Genomic DNA, 15,634 nt, shown 5'->3' with positions numbered 1-15,634 from the left:
GTCTGCATATTGTTTTTACTTGTCCTGTGCGCTTGTCATCTCGTCACGGACTTTTCGTGTGATGGCTAATCTCTCATCCACAAAGCGTTATCGCTCACGCTACGACGCCGCCGAGAGGTCGGTCATAGGACATTCTATTGGCCACTGCTAAATGACAGAGTCACTAGGGCAAGTTTTTGTCGTGGGGATGATACCCTCGCGGGGCATCGTCATATTGACAAAACTATGTCCTTCTTCGCACTGAGCATAGTGAGGGGCCCTCCCCAACTAATAACTAATGCTCGGGCTGCACACTAACGAGACTGGCATCCGAGGATGGCGCAGTCTAGCAATATAAAACGCGTTTCATTCGAATTGGCGTAAACACTGTTATTAATAGCAAACTCCGCGAAGGGCAATTGCTTGCTCCATTCCTTGTGAGTCACTACCGTGCGCAATACATCTGCCACGACCCGATAGGCACGTTCCGTTCAACCGTTGGACTGGGGAAGATCAGCTGTGAACATGGATATGTGGAACTAGCTACCCAGAAGCTCGAACACATGTCGTCAAAAACCAGACGTAAAATGTGGATCCCGGTCCGATACTATGGACTCGGGCATCCCGTGTAGTCGGTACACATGATCCAAAATCAAGAGAGCTGCCACCTTGCCTGTGATCGTGGAGCTACGTGGTGCAAAATGCACCATTTTGCTCAGTCTGTCTACGAAGACGACAAGTTTCGTCCGACCCTTATGGTCAGGCGGTTTGCCAAGCATGAAGTCCAGACTGACCGACTTCCAACAATCCGTTGAAATCGGCAGCGGCTTTAATGGCGCACTGCTGGACAATGCAGGCTTAATGGGCTGCGACTGTTCGCAAGAGCGAGTGCAGTTGACTACCCGTCGATATAGGTGTGGCCACCAAAACTCCTCTAGCACTCGTATGAATGTCTTTTCACGACCAAGATGCCCACTCGATGGTGCATCATGGAGATCGTGGAGTATCCTCAACTTGAGATCTGTTTCATGAGGGAAATAAATTCGTAAGGGATCAAAAGGGGATAGTTGATGCCATAACAGGCCACCGCTCTAGCTAAAGCGACTTAGCTTAGCTTTCAGTTGCAACGGAAGGGAGACCTTTCGTCCATCGAAGTTATCCAATAGCGGGCGACAATGTTCGTCCTGAGTGAAGCTCTACTTTAGTTCGGATGCCAATGAGCTCGGCACGTGGTTCATGGCTGCAAACGTTGACGACTCAACTTGTGCCTTAGCACGAGACACACTTTTCTGGTGTCTTGCCTCGAAGTCTGATCTGCGCGATAATCCGTCTGCCAAGACATTGGACTTACTCGGCTTGTATTTGACTTTGAACTTAAATTCTAGGCGAGAGGTGCGGTGGGTTTATTGCGGTCCGCAGTGTGCAGTGATACGTGATCCGTAAGATTTACAAATGGTTCGGTGCCCAAAAGGTGCAACGGAAACTTGTCAAGAGCATTCTTTATTGACAGAAGCTCTTTGTCATGCGCAGGGTAATATCACTCCGCGGCTTTCAAAAGCCGGGACTGATAAGAAACGGTACGGTAAAAAACGCCGTCGTCATCCTTTTGTAGGATAGCAGGAATTTTGCGGACTGGACAAGCCCTTCTGTGAAGGAAAATGTAGACGCTTCACATCAGTGAAGCAATCTCTTGTAGAGGCACCAATCTTGGCATTGCCATACGCGAATAAGCCCTTTAGCGTCTTCTGCGATGCAAGTAATTTGCAATCGGCAGCGTGCTTTTTATGCAAGTAAATAGCGCGCCCTAGGACTGGCCTAAATCTTTCACGTGTCGTGGGATTGGCCATTTCCTTACAGCTTTTACCTCATCTGGGTCTGCTCGTACACCATGTGTACCTACCATGCAGCCCAGCACGGGTATATCGGGGACCCCAATGACGCACTTTGGCAAGCTGACGTACAATCAAGCGTCGCCCAGAGTCTGCAACACAGCAGTCAAATGACGCTTGTGCGACTCTATTTAGCTCAGCCCTACTATGAACGAATACCTCGTCAAATGAATGGGGCGCGTAGGCACAGTGCTGGTGCGTTTTTTAAACCTTGAGAAATCACAAGCCGCTCCAAAAGCATACCGCTTCGGGTGCTTACTGCCGTTTTGGCTACATTGGACTCTCTTATGAGATCCTAATAGTAGCCATCCTTTAAATACAACGCGATAAAGATAGTTCCCTTTCCCATGGAGTTCGACAAAACATCTTTTCGCGGGAATGGCATTTGCGCCAGTATGGTCGCCGTGTTCAGTTTATTGTAAGCATGAGTAACGCGCCGGTCGCCTGTGGCTTTTCGCACACAAAAGGTCGGGCTGAAGTGAGGCGATTTGCTCTCACGCACATGTCCTGCCTTGGCTCGCTTGTCGAAGAACTCATCGATATAATCGACTTGTTCTTTCGGCAATGGCCATTGCATGATCATACAATACTTGGCGCCAGGTTCGAGGTATATGTCGTGCCCGATGCCCCTTTCTACTGGTAGGCGGCTCGGCACTTCTTCTGAGAACACATCCTTAAAGAACGGACTGTCTCTCAAAGCATCCCAGCCTTGATCGGCGAATTGTTTATTTTGGTCTGTTTCTAGAACGCTCTCGTCCATTGCGGACGACGAGCAACGGTCCACCAAGTTCACTTCTGTAATTAGTGCGACTACTTCGTGGATTTTTCCTTCCTTAAGTTCGGACAGGTGCAGATCCCACGACATCTCTGGGAGATTTACTATCTCCTCAGCAGACTTCAAGACTTGCCAGAGCGCTTGAACTGAGGATGCCTCCGCAATTTTGTCTTTGACGGCCTCGAAAACCTCGTTCGAAGGCCCATCATCTTTAATAGGAACTGATTGAAAGGTCGCCCGTTTAGAAGTGCATTTGATCGTCCCAATCTGTCGGGTACACGTTCTTGGAATTACACGACCTTTTTCTAGGAAGCGGGTGCCGTTGCTCTCCTGGCTAACGCACCCTTTCCAACGGCACCAGACTCTAGGTACTGTGCCGGTTCATGCGACGCTTAACTTCCTGTCAGCTCGCCGTCTACTGCCACAGGCTCTCGGCTCTGTGCAGAACATTCGGACGCATGACTACTTGTCATCGTCCTTTTCTCTACCTCAATCTCCACGAGCCGGGTAGGAATTGGTGACGGTTGACATCCCGTCAACGCACCCTCAACTGTATTCGACACGACATCAGTTGCATAAGCCTCTCGCAGGAGCACATCCTTTCCTATGTCCTACGTAAAGTTCGCAACTGTGCGTGTACGTCAGTCTATCCGTTGGTGTTTTGCCTTCCAGGGTATGTCTAGGATGAGGTCATACGGACTATCCATACCTAGCACTGTGAACTTCTCTTTTAAGAGAAGTCACTAAAGCTGAAGGCAAGTTCTACCTGAACTCCCTTAGATTTAACGAGCGCGCCGTTCGCTAAACGAACGGTCGCCTCTTCTCGCTTGTTATCCTGGCAAAGCGAGTCAAACATCGCCGGTCTCGTTCTTAAAGCCGTGAGTTTTACAAGATTTTGTGATACACCCGAATTCACTAGGAGGGTCATCACCTGGTCATAGCCTCGTACTTAAGCGCTATAAACTAGCAAAATTAAGGTCCTTAATTTCGAGGCCTCAGGGACTATGCTATCCATTTGTTCCACAACTCTGAACTTAGCGGTAGCTTCAGAGTCCGCGTCAGTAGGGCATCCCGCCCCTACTGCGCTCCTGCATTTCCCGACCCCTCAGTGGTCGATGCAGAACTCTTGCGTCTCGCACGCTGGTTTATGCCATCGCCCTTTGAGAAGAAAGTCTTGTTGCTGGGCATCTTTGCCTCAACAGGGACCCTGGCATAGCAGCGAGCCATCATATGGCCGCGCTTGCCGCAGTTGTAGCAGACAATGTCTGCATTGCCCACCCCCNGAACAGATCCCACGACATCTCCGGGAGATTTACTATCTCCTCGGCAGATTTAAAGACTTGCCGGAGCACCTCAACTGAGGATGCCTCCGCAATTTCGTCTTTGACGGCCTCGAACACCTCGTTCGAAGGCCCGTCCTCTTCATTAGAGACTGATCCAAAGGTCACTCGTTTAGACGTGCCTTTGATCGTCCTAATCTGTCGGGTACTCGTTTTTCGAGTTACCACGACCCTTTTCTGGGAAGCGGGTGCCGTTGCACTCCTGGCTAACGCACCCCTTCCAACCGCACCAGGCTCTTGGCACTGTGCCGGTTTATGCGACGCATGACTTCTTGTCAGCTCGCCGTCTACTGCCACAGGCTCTCGGCTCTGTGCAGGACATTCGGACGCATGACTACTTGTCATCGTCCTTTTCTCTACCTCAGTCTTCACGAGCTGGGTAGGAATTGGTGACGTTTGACATCCCGTCAACGCACCCTCAACTGTATTCGACACGATATCAGATGCATACGCCTCTCGCAGGAGCACATCCTTTCCGATGTCCTACGTAAAGCTAGCCACTGTGCGTGTACGTCAGTCTATCAGTTGGTGTTTTGCCTTCCAGGGCATGTCTAGGATGAGGTAATACGGACTCTCCATACCGAGCACTGTGAACTTCTCTTTACAAGAGAATTCACTAAAGCTGAAGGCAAGTTCTACCTGACTCCCTTAGATTTAACGAGCACGCCGTTCGCTAAACGAACGGTCGCCTCTTCTCGCTTTTTATCCTGGCAAAGCGACTCAAACATCGCCGGTCCCGTTCTTAGAGCCGCGAGTTTTACAAAATTTAGTGATGCACCCGAATCCACTAATAGGGTCATCACCTGGTCATAGCCTCGTACTTAAGCGCTATAAACTAGCAAAAGTAAGGTCCTTGATTTCGAGACCTCAGGGACTATGCTACCTATTTGTTCGACAACTCTGAGCTAAGAGATAGCTTCAGAGTCCGCGTCAGTAGGTCACCCCGCCCCTACTGCGCTCCTGCATTTCCCGACCCCTCAGTGGTCGATGCAGAACTCTTGCGTCCCGCACGCTGGTTTATGCCATCGCCCTTTGGGAAGAAAGTCTTGTTGCTGGGCATCTTTGCCCCAACAGGGACCCTGGCATAGCAGCGAGCCATCATATGGCTGCGCTTGCCGCAGTTGTAGCAGACAATGTCTGCATTGCCCACCCCCCTGGGAGTGGCATCCAACTCTCGGCCGACTGCTGAAAGAAAGCAGTCGCCGAGGCACTGTTGTAGGATTGCTCCTCAACTAAGGTAATGTGGATTGCCTCTTCCATCAGTGATGGCACCTTTCTGAAAAGGGCCTGTCGCGATGGGTCATGCCGTAGTCCGTTTATGAAAATGGGCACCTTAATGTTTTTTGGTATCGGACGACCCACACTAATGGACGCCGAAGCATCTCTTGCACATATTCTTGCAGGGATCGCTGCGACTGTCGCACTCCAACGAAGCGCGCCTGAAGCAACATTTTGGTGTTCGGCGGCTGATACATGATACGAATCTTTGTCTTAAAGATTTCTCACGATATTGTTCCTTGGCAACGAGCGCGACACGATACTCATACCTGACTTTTGATAGTGATGGCACCATTTTTTAAGTCTATAATCATAAGAGCGAGATTTCTCGCTCTCTACATACGTCCATATAGTCGAGCCCTTCGAATTCTTGTCGTCTAGGTGGACGATAAGCACCAGAGTAAACGAATGCCTATGTTTTTCTAAAGTCCTCCTGTTTTGCTATAGAGATCGCTTGATATACAGTTGGGTCTTGACGGGACCATCCGCAAGACCACTGTTACCTGTGTCAGTTTATTAATTGGTTCACTTAAGATACAATTGACTAAGTATAGTGTATGCTGGCACAAGCGTGAAGTTCACACGTCAAAGGATAGACTTCAGCGACTTAATAGTATTTGATTATATATTTACGAAGTGAATTCCTATACTCACTCTCGCTTTTATCAAACTAACCCAATCTATTTTTAGCCAATCAAATGTCATCATATCGTCAATCAGATTCATTAATTTCGATAACATTGTAATCATAAATCATTTCTTGACGGTAGAGCGATTGGCGCTCCTGCTATTCTTTTGAACTTTTGTAACGTGGCCCTTTGCTAGTATTGATAAGGTACTAGCTAACCTACACTTATCTCAATGAAGGTATGGTGCCTCGACTTCTCTACGTTCAAAACGTGCAAAGGAAGGTTTGAAGTAGCGAAGAAGTCTTAGCTAGTATAGGTAAATTGTTAGGATTTAGAATAGATAAAAAGCAAAACTGTATTAATATTATTAGTCTCCTACGTTACGATCTTCTATCTCCTACTGACTTTTGATATTATTAACTAACTATGTAAGGCGCCTTCTTGCGCTTCGCAAAATCGTGTCTTGTGACGATTGGCGAGTTTTTCATCCTCTAGTAAGATCCACATCAATTATAGGAGGCTTGTGACAGGCATTTTGCAGAAAAGTTAACGATTGGAATTGATGATGTTAGTTGTGCGCCAAAATTTCGACGTTGCTGATCGTGCGCAGAGGTTTGGACGTTGATATACTATGAAATGCACATCGTTTGTTAAACCGCTAATGAGGTACATTTCACATTATAAGTCAAATGCTATTTTATTCATATTATAGGTATTATCATTAATTCCTCATTTATAATGGGTAATACGATTGGTCGCCACCAGATAGAGATCTTGTGGCCGAAATTTTTTTGAACATAGTCCAGTTCCCCTTTCATTCTTAGTTTCTAGTCCCTTCCTAAGGATTGCGCTACGATCACTGAGATAAACAATTATTTTAAAGGTATAAACTAGTTGCCACTTGGTTCTATAAACCACTGGGTCCTTTAGACTAGGACTCATTAAGCTCTACGAGCTTGTACGACTCACTCAATTATTACACTTATTAGTCAATTTTTATAGTGACTTTTTGAGTCGAGAAGTCTACTCTGACTTGAGGAGCGAGGAAGCTCCGCTACATACAGGCAGTTGCGCTTATTGAAAAAATGGTTTGTGATTGTCTAATATGACCAGGACGGTCGTTACAAGACACGATTAGGCGTTGCGCAAGGAGGTGCATGCATAAATAATTGTAAATATATTAAAGCCAGTGAACTAATGAATTGAGATTAGCTGTGATGAGACATCTAGTTGGCTATAAAATGGCCGGAATAAGCTAAGCAAAAGCGAGGGCGAGTTTAGAAATTATTTGTAAGAATTTGAATATTCTTGGACGCAGTTTGCTTATTTGCGACAACTCATCGTAATTTACGGCATGATATAACAGGAGATCTACAAGAGATCATTTGTAAGGGATAACTATTTTTTGAAAATTTTAGTTGTCAGAAATATTGAAATTTTTTATAATACCACTATCGCATTATGAGTATTACAAAGAAATGGAAAGTGAAAACTGCGCGAATGTAACGGGGTGTCCAGTTACACATATACTATACGAGGAATATTAAATATTATTTCCTCTGAGAGGAAAATAATAAAGATGTACAAAATTATAATCTGAATAAATTTTGACCTAATAGTTCAAATATTACCAAATTTAATAATATTGACGCAACAAGACATCAGTTCTATTGATTAATCGATTTAATTTTGAATCAACCCTGCCAATCCTCACAAGAAACGATTGTGCGGTGCCCAAGTATAAGGGTGCCCTATTACACCTGGTAGCACTTCGTAGTCCGCCCTTCTGCCTACGCACGTTCTGTCCAACACGTACATTTTTGGATGAAGAAGGAGGGAGCTTTCCAGCCCCTCAACAAGGCTATCACGCCACGCGTAAAAATCTTACTCATTTAAGTGACCTTGAATGGAGAGCGATCGAACGAATGATTCGATCGTAGGCGGGCGCCATGCTGTTCACTCTGGGAAGAGATAAGCAGCACGCGGTTATATCCGAGTTCATACAACGCGAACTCGACGGGGCCCGAGAAAACGTAGCCTCGCTTCACTTGCAAGGCACTCAACACGCGGACGTGTTGAGAGAACAGGGTGCTCAACAATTGGAGCTGTTAAGACAGCAGCATTAACATGCTGGTAATAGGTCGACACTTCCGCGTTGACTTGATAGCTTGAAGATAGAAATTTAAGTTTGAGATAGTCGAAGGTGACTATATTTTAAGATGCCTCGTCAAATTAGGCGACGCCATAGAAGCTCGCCGTATCAGTGACGATGCGACGAAAGTGAAATTTGACATGTCCAACTTAGCAGGACGTGCCAGATCTTGGGCCTTGAGGCTCAAGCTTCACGACCTATTAGTTTTTGGGTCGTATGTGGTCTTTAAGACCCGACTCATAAAAAATTGTAGCTGTTACGTGTCGAATACAGGGCTCGAGCCAAGCTCCTGGATTTGAAGCAGAGCAAGCGTGACATCCACGCTTATGCCAAGCATACACGATACCTGGTCAGCTGTATCGTGAGTCATCCAGTTGATGAACAAACACAGGTAACTGTGTTTATTAAAGGTCTTGCATGCAGTCCTGTTAAGTTTACCTGTTCCTGCTAGAAATAGAGTCGCTAGACCAAGCGATATCTGTAGCCGAACAGGAGGACATTAGCCTGAAACAGGCTTTCGTCCACTCGGGTGCATATCGTCCACCGAGGCGACAAGTTAACGGAGATCCATAACCCATGAATCTTACGTAAGTAGAGAGCGAGGAACCTCGCTTTTCAAGTTACAAACGATTACAGGAATGTATTCGTTGTCAGAAAATGGGACACTACGTCTATGAATTTAGTGCCCAACGGCCAGCGATCTGTGCTTACTGCGCGAAAAGATCGACCTCTCGCTCGGAAAAGCGAAGGACGCGTATCCGACGGTATTACAAAATCGCAACGGCGAGGTGAATCGACAAAAGCGGTCGGAGTCAGTAGGTGCGGTGCGCCCTATTGATTCAGCAACGTCAAAAGAATTTGAAGGCTTTTTGACGGAAGCTGCTCCTCACAAACATATATTGTGTATAACTGCCCCAGGGTTGAGGTTAACCTCATCACCCTGGAAATTATAGTGGCTTGTCACCAAGGTCCCTAGTCGATTGTGTGGCGTCAAACAATTTTTTTCGACGCCAACCGCTAAAAGATCGCAGATCAAACTTATTGAAAGCGATATCCCTCTAACGAGGCTGACAGTGCGCCTAGGAATGGGCGAATCTGTAACAGTAAAGAAACGTGTAGTTTGCATCCAATACACGTTAAGGGGTAAATAGTACGGTTATTATTTGATCCAACGATATTTTGATGTCAAATTTGATGTTCCTTGGATTGCCATGGCTCAGAAAGTACGAGCCATGTATATTTTGGCAGCATTAAGCCGTGACTATGGCAGTGCCAAGCCTAGATCGTCTAATATCAGATGGCCAACTAAGGAAAACAACCACAGCTAGAGCCAGTTGATGAGGATACTCCCCAAAATAAAATTGAGGGGATAAGTCCCCAAGAATTTGCGGGAATAAGTCCTCAAGAATTTGCAGGAATATGTCCCCAAGAATTTGCAGGAATATGTCCCCAAGAATTTGCGGGAATAAGTCCCCATGAATTTGCGGGAATAAGTCCCCAAGAATTTGCGGGAATAAGTCCCCAAGAATTTGCGGGAATAAGTCCGCGAAACTTGTGGTCAAATGATCATAGCGACTTTTGGAAATAAGTCCCAAAGAGGCAATTGAGACATTAACTGTCTTAGTAAGCAACGGATCAAGCGAAGGCGCTTATACACTTGATCTGATAGCGCCCCCGAAATTAACTTCGGAGATAACTCACTTGCCAACGATAGAATCGAAACGATTCTTGTATTATCTGCGTAGTGGCAAAGTCAAGCAGACCTGCGTATTTGTCCCAGATGACAAGTACGTGGCCGATATTCGGTCGGCAATAGTAATTACTAAGAGCGAACAGGTTCTTAGCAGCTCACCGATGGACGAAAGTGTCCTCCATGAGAAGACTCGGATTGAACGTTTTAAATCCCAATCCCTGGATTCTTCAAAGACGAATCCTTCATATAAGGATTTGATCACCTTCAAGGATGTATTCTTTAAATCCGTACCGTGCGAGTTGCCTAAGGATAAAGTCACTCGACACGAAATCGAACTGATACCAGGTTCGAAATACGTTGTCATGAAGCAGTGGCCATTGCCTCGTTAACAAGTAATAGCGATCGACAAATTATTAACCGATCGCGTAGCTGCCATGTGAAGAAGTCGACCTCCCCATATAGCTCTCTGACCTTCTGTGAAGGGTGGCGATTTGTGCATGCACTCAATAAATTAAACGCTGCAACAGCACCGGCTCAAACGATGATACCACGAAAACACGTAATCTATGGTTAGTAATATCTTTTCCTCAATGGATCTGATGAATGAATTCTATCAGATCCTAATACGTGAACAGAATATCCCGTTCAAAGCCCAAGCGGAATGCTGTGTAAGTGGCTAGTTATTACTATAGGGGCTTAATTATGCCCCTGAGACACTCAACAGATGTGTAAATAATATGTTGAGATCGGTGCAGAATTATGTCCCGAATTTAGTGACGTCTTCGTTTATAGCAGAACCATGAACGAAAAGACGGAAGTTTAAGATTATCGTACCCACTTCCGAAAGGTTCTTACACTTATGCATAAGTTGTATGCAAATCTCAAGAAGTACATATTCGCTGCAAGTGAAATACCACTTCTTGGGTGCATCATGAGTAAACAAGATGTTTGCTCCGATCCGGGAAAAAATCAAGGCGACCACGGCTAGTCTGTGACAGTCGATGTAAAAAATCTTCGAAATACCTTGCTTAGCAGCGTACTTACACAAGTACTCCCGCAATTATGCCGAAAGAGGCAAGGTAACCTGCCTCTTTAGACAAACGGTGCAGATTCTAGCGTACACCGTCTACGGTCCGTTTTTCGGACAGTCTACGAAAAGCAGTCAGCTTGTAAAGCCAGACCTCGCGGCCCATGCTTTGCACATTCTCTACATAATCTTCCCAAGCTTGGAACAAAAGAGCGATATTCTTTGCCCGCTGACAAGTGTACCACCGATGCCGGAAAATGCATCGATGAAGGATTCAGTTTCGTCCTCCCAAGGCTTGTGAAGCCTGTATGAGTCGAGCAAGGGAATATGGTACCGATTGTAGGGCATACCAGACCAACGAGCTAGGTTATTCTTAGAGGGCAGCCATGGCTTCTTTTCGGGAGCAAGCCGTAAGACATTGCGATCCCTCTTTCGTTGGCTCATGTTAACGTTAACGCTAACATGGCTCTTGGAGCGATCCTTAGAGTCACTCCGTTGCTGGAAATACTAATACTAGCACAACCAATAGCATTATTACCGAAGTGACCTTTACGATCACTTCGTTCCTGGTGATGCATACTGACATCACCAGAGTGGTCGTCGTTTATGGAGTCATCGCAAGATGACTCCGCATCGAAAGGGTCTGACAAAGCGTCAAACGGCTGCGCCATCACCTCTTTCGTTGTCACGTGGGGATTCGAAGGTTTCTCGGACGTGGCCCCGGTTGATTCGGAGGCTTTTACAGTTTTCACCGAGTTGGGCGAGACGCCGACTGGGCCCAGTCACCTGCTACGGAAGTAGCGGTGACTTCTTCTGCAGTAGACGGATGAGCATCTACATAAACATTCGCGTTACTAACAGCCGCACTATCCTTGCAGCTGCCAGCATTGCGACCTCACGGCCGATGCGCACTTGTTTCGTGAACATGCGCAAACGAAATGATTTTAAAGAAAATCAACAATGCAATATAATAGGACTATTAAAAATAACAATCAACAGTGCAAATTTACAGGGAAATACATAATCATATTTGTCTGTCACTCCACATCAGTTAGGAAAGGTGATGCAACGCGGTGTATATTAATTAACAACCTTTAAGTGTTAAATTCATGTAACGATACACCCCGTTGCATCACCCCTCCCTTAAACGAGAATCACTCTGACTGTCATTGGGAAGAGTGGTTGCTATAGACCACTTTATTAACAAAAGCGATGTTGATTGGTCAGAACCATCATTTTTAATTCTATCGCATGGTTAACAAGTCCATGCGGTAGGCGAATAGTACGGCGCCTTCGGCTGCGGTTCATGCAGCCGCGGGCGACGCATTATTGTCTCTTGCGGCAGACATTCCGTCTGCCGTAGCGTCATCTTCTCCCGCAACTCTAATTATTGCGGGTGCACGTGGTGATACACCACGTAATGCGACCCCTCTTTGGAGGTCGATTACGAATGCGAGTCTGACGAAATGGCCGACTCGAAGAGAACATAACAGTCGCTTGATCACCGTCAGGCGGCTGACTATGAGCCTTCGAATGAGGGAGCTCATTCGAGTAGACGTGCTGGTAGCATTCGCTCTAGCATATTCGATTCCGATGATAAGGATGTTTCCTCATCGCCGGTACCGTCACCCGCGCTGTGACCCGCACATATTTCTGTGCGTGGTGATGACGATGGCGTAAGCCATCGTAATAAAGTTCTTGTGGTAATCTTGCTTCAGTGGGTACAACTCAGAAGATCGTAGACACTAAAATGTATCGTCTTGCGCCTGAAAAGAAGCCGTGGCTTTTGCCTGAACAGCTAATTAATGGCTTGTCTGGAGAGACTATTCCTCACAATAAATAACCCTTATTGATTGCGACAAATCTACATGGCCTTGGGTTCAGCGCGAAGAACATTCGCGCTACGGAAGATTTTTCTTGATGCTTTTTTTCAAGCAGCGATGGTATAGTGGCAACAATAAGCGAGATAAGACCCGATTATGCAAGCTTATAACGCGTTCATTTCGCAATGTCAAATACACTGGACGCGAAGCTGGCTTCAAAGACTCGATTCGCGTTAAGTTTGAGAAACGAACTCGAACCGGTGCAGGTATAAATTGCATCGATTGCCTCGTGAGGCAGGACTTCCATGACTCACGTGGGGTGATCCCTGTCCGTGTTGTGTTTGCAACACGAAGCGAGTAAAAGGAATATAACATTCCTTTCTTCGCCTTAGAGAAGGGCTCGCATCTCTATCGAGATGCGCGATGCGATTGAAGTTTTTGCAATCGATTTGCGAGCTACAGGGGTGCGTGTTTTTCGAAGGACCTTCTGATCCATCGGATGGGTCTCGTCATACTGACGGACGAGGCCCTCAACGTCAACAACCAGCTGGGAACGAGGCTCCCAGCTGTCATGTGAAGGTGGATAACCGCACTAGCGAGCAAGATAACTCGTTCGCTGCCCCTTCACATCACGGTGGTTTTAAATACGTTCCACAAGGAAACGTTGATCACCGTGGGAATCCACCAATGGTTGTGGTGGAGGATGGAAAATTAGGTCCGAGCCGTGTGTCAGATCTAATGTCGAAGATCGACAGAATCGATCACTTCCTCTATGATTTGGAGGAGGGACTTGACCACGAGCGCGGCAAGCGTCGCTCGTTGGAGCAGACGGTGCAGGCTTACTATATCGAGCGGTTGGTAGACCGTTCTAAGAGTGCGTACTCCTTGTTGGAGTACGAGCGGAACTATCATGCTGTTCGTGATGAGCTGTCATCAGCTCATCGTAGTTCGAGGATCTTCGGAACCGGCATGAGAAACTTCAGGTTCAACATGAGAATCTGGTTTGCGATCACAAGAATCTTTTAGGGATTCTTGAAAAGGGTGGTCACATCCGTCCTCTGAAGAAGCCGCATACTGATGGTACGGGCGGAGCCGACCAACGTAAAACGTAGGATGCGTTCGCATCCTACGTGGCAATTATATTGTGTACGCATTGTCTCTGTGATGCAGTGCACGGAAAGGCTCAATGAACTTGGGCTGCTACCCACAATAGTGATCAAACGCTTAGGTTGGTTTACCGTAGAGAGTAGCACTAGATTATTATCTAAATGAAAGAGTGTTGCTCTTCCATGTTTGTCTGCATTCCGTTTCTGACGGGTTACTGCATTAGCAATGGAATCCTGTACGAAACGGATTACTGATTCTCGAGCCAGCAGAAATTTCTTTGCTGGCTCATTTGTTTTGTCTTTTTCAGCGCGCTCTGTGCGCACTGCCATGATTTTTTCTCATATTCGATGTCGATTGCTTTGGTATCGACATCACTCGCGTCGTTGGTAACTTTGACGCGTGATGAGCATGAGCCAGAAATGGTTTTGCTCGTGCGAGACCACTCCCCCTCGAACAAGAGGATCCTTCTTGTTGGGTGGGTATACGGATGGCGTAAGCCATTCACGAAAAATAGTGTATGCGTTTGATGCATTCACCTCGGTTAAAACTCGCTCTAGTTTGGATACGATTGGACGTAACCTCGAAGTATCTCTTCGAGGACGCGATTTATGCGTTCTGTTTGATCATCTGTTTCTGGTGATGGGATGTTGACATAGTCAGCCGTGTTCCGAGAGATCGGACCACGGGTTGCCAGAACTCCGCCGTGAATCTTGGATCTCTATCCGAGATTAATTCACTGGGTAACCCGTGGAGTTTGAATACCGTGTCGATAAAGACACGGGCACAGCCCGGAGCCGTGATCGACTCTGGTACTGCAGCAAGATGACTATCTTGCTGAATTTGTCTCCAAAAACAAGGATTCCATGGTTTTTGTGATCGTCTTCGGGAAATTCGAAGACGATTTCCATAGATACGGACTGCTAACATTCTGCCGGATGTGGTGGATGTTGGAGAGGTGCACGGGATGAAAAGCTAGACTTCACCCGTTGACATACCTTGCAAGCACGAATGTATTTGCGCTCGAACTGATACTGGGGGGGCCAGTAAAAGTCGCGACTTACTGTGAGCTAGGTTTTCTTCCGTCCACGATGCCCGCTTGTTGGTGCATCGTGACACTCATACATGATGCGCAAGCGCTAATCATTGTGAGTTGGGACGACGACACGTGGAGTGTCGCCGGCAACGGCTGTGTAATATATAATAAGCCGTTGCGTGTTATGTATCGATCGGATGACGATCGATATAAAGCCGGTAAATCTTTGAGATTTATCGGATGCATTCATCAGATGATCCAATATAAACAGATGGACCTTATCTTCTCCGCAGGCTTTCTTTATGTCATCAAACAAGGCTGATGACAAAACACTTGAAATGAGTCCTGCAACAGTGAGATTATTTAAACTGTTGGAATGCGCAGCCGCTCGAAATCGGGTCGGCGTGATAACGCATCAGCGACGACATTAAGTCGTCCTGGTTTATATTCGACGGAGAAATTATAATCCGCGAAGAAGGATAGCCACCTCGCCATTCTTTGCGAGAGGTGTGGGCTATTGACGGCCGTGCGTAATGACGCATGGTCCGTATATACGATGAACGGTCTATCTCCTAGGAGGTAGACCCTAAATTTAGCCAATGAATATTTCATGGCAAGGAGTTCCTTGTCATGCACTGGATAATTGCGTTCAGCTGGTTGCAGCTGACGCGATTGGTAACAGACGACGCGCTCCGCGCCATCTGTATCGTATTGCATTAACGCACAGCCGATTGCGAAATCGCTGGCGTCACAGACCACATGGAATGGTCTGTCTTGATCCGCAATCGCCAATATGGGCGATTGCATCAAGCTTTGCTTGATTCCTTCAAATGAACGCTGACAATCAGCGTTCCATAACCATTTCTCGTCTTTTTTCAAGAGACGAGAGAGATGTACTGTCATCTCTGC

Source organism: Bremia lactucae, linkage group LG18 (genome assembly GCF_004359215.1).
Source record: "Bremia lactucae strain SF5 linkage group LG18, whole genome shotgun sequence".
In the NCBI taxonomy this organism is placed as follows: domain Eukaryota; phylum Oomycota; class Peronosporomycetes; order Peronosporales; family Peronosporaceae; genus Bremia; species Bremia lactucae.
Note: the sequence above shows the minus strand (reverse complement) of the source record.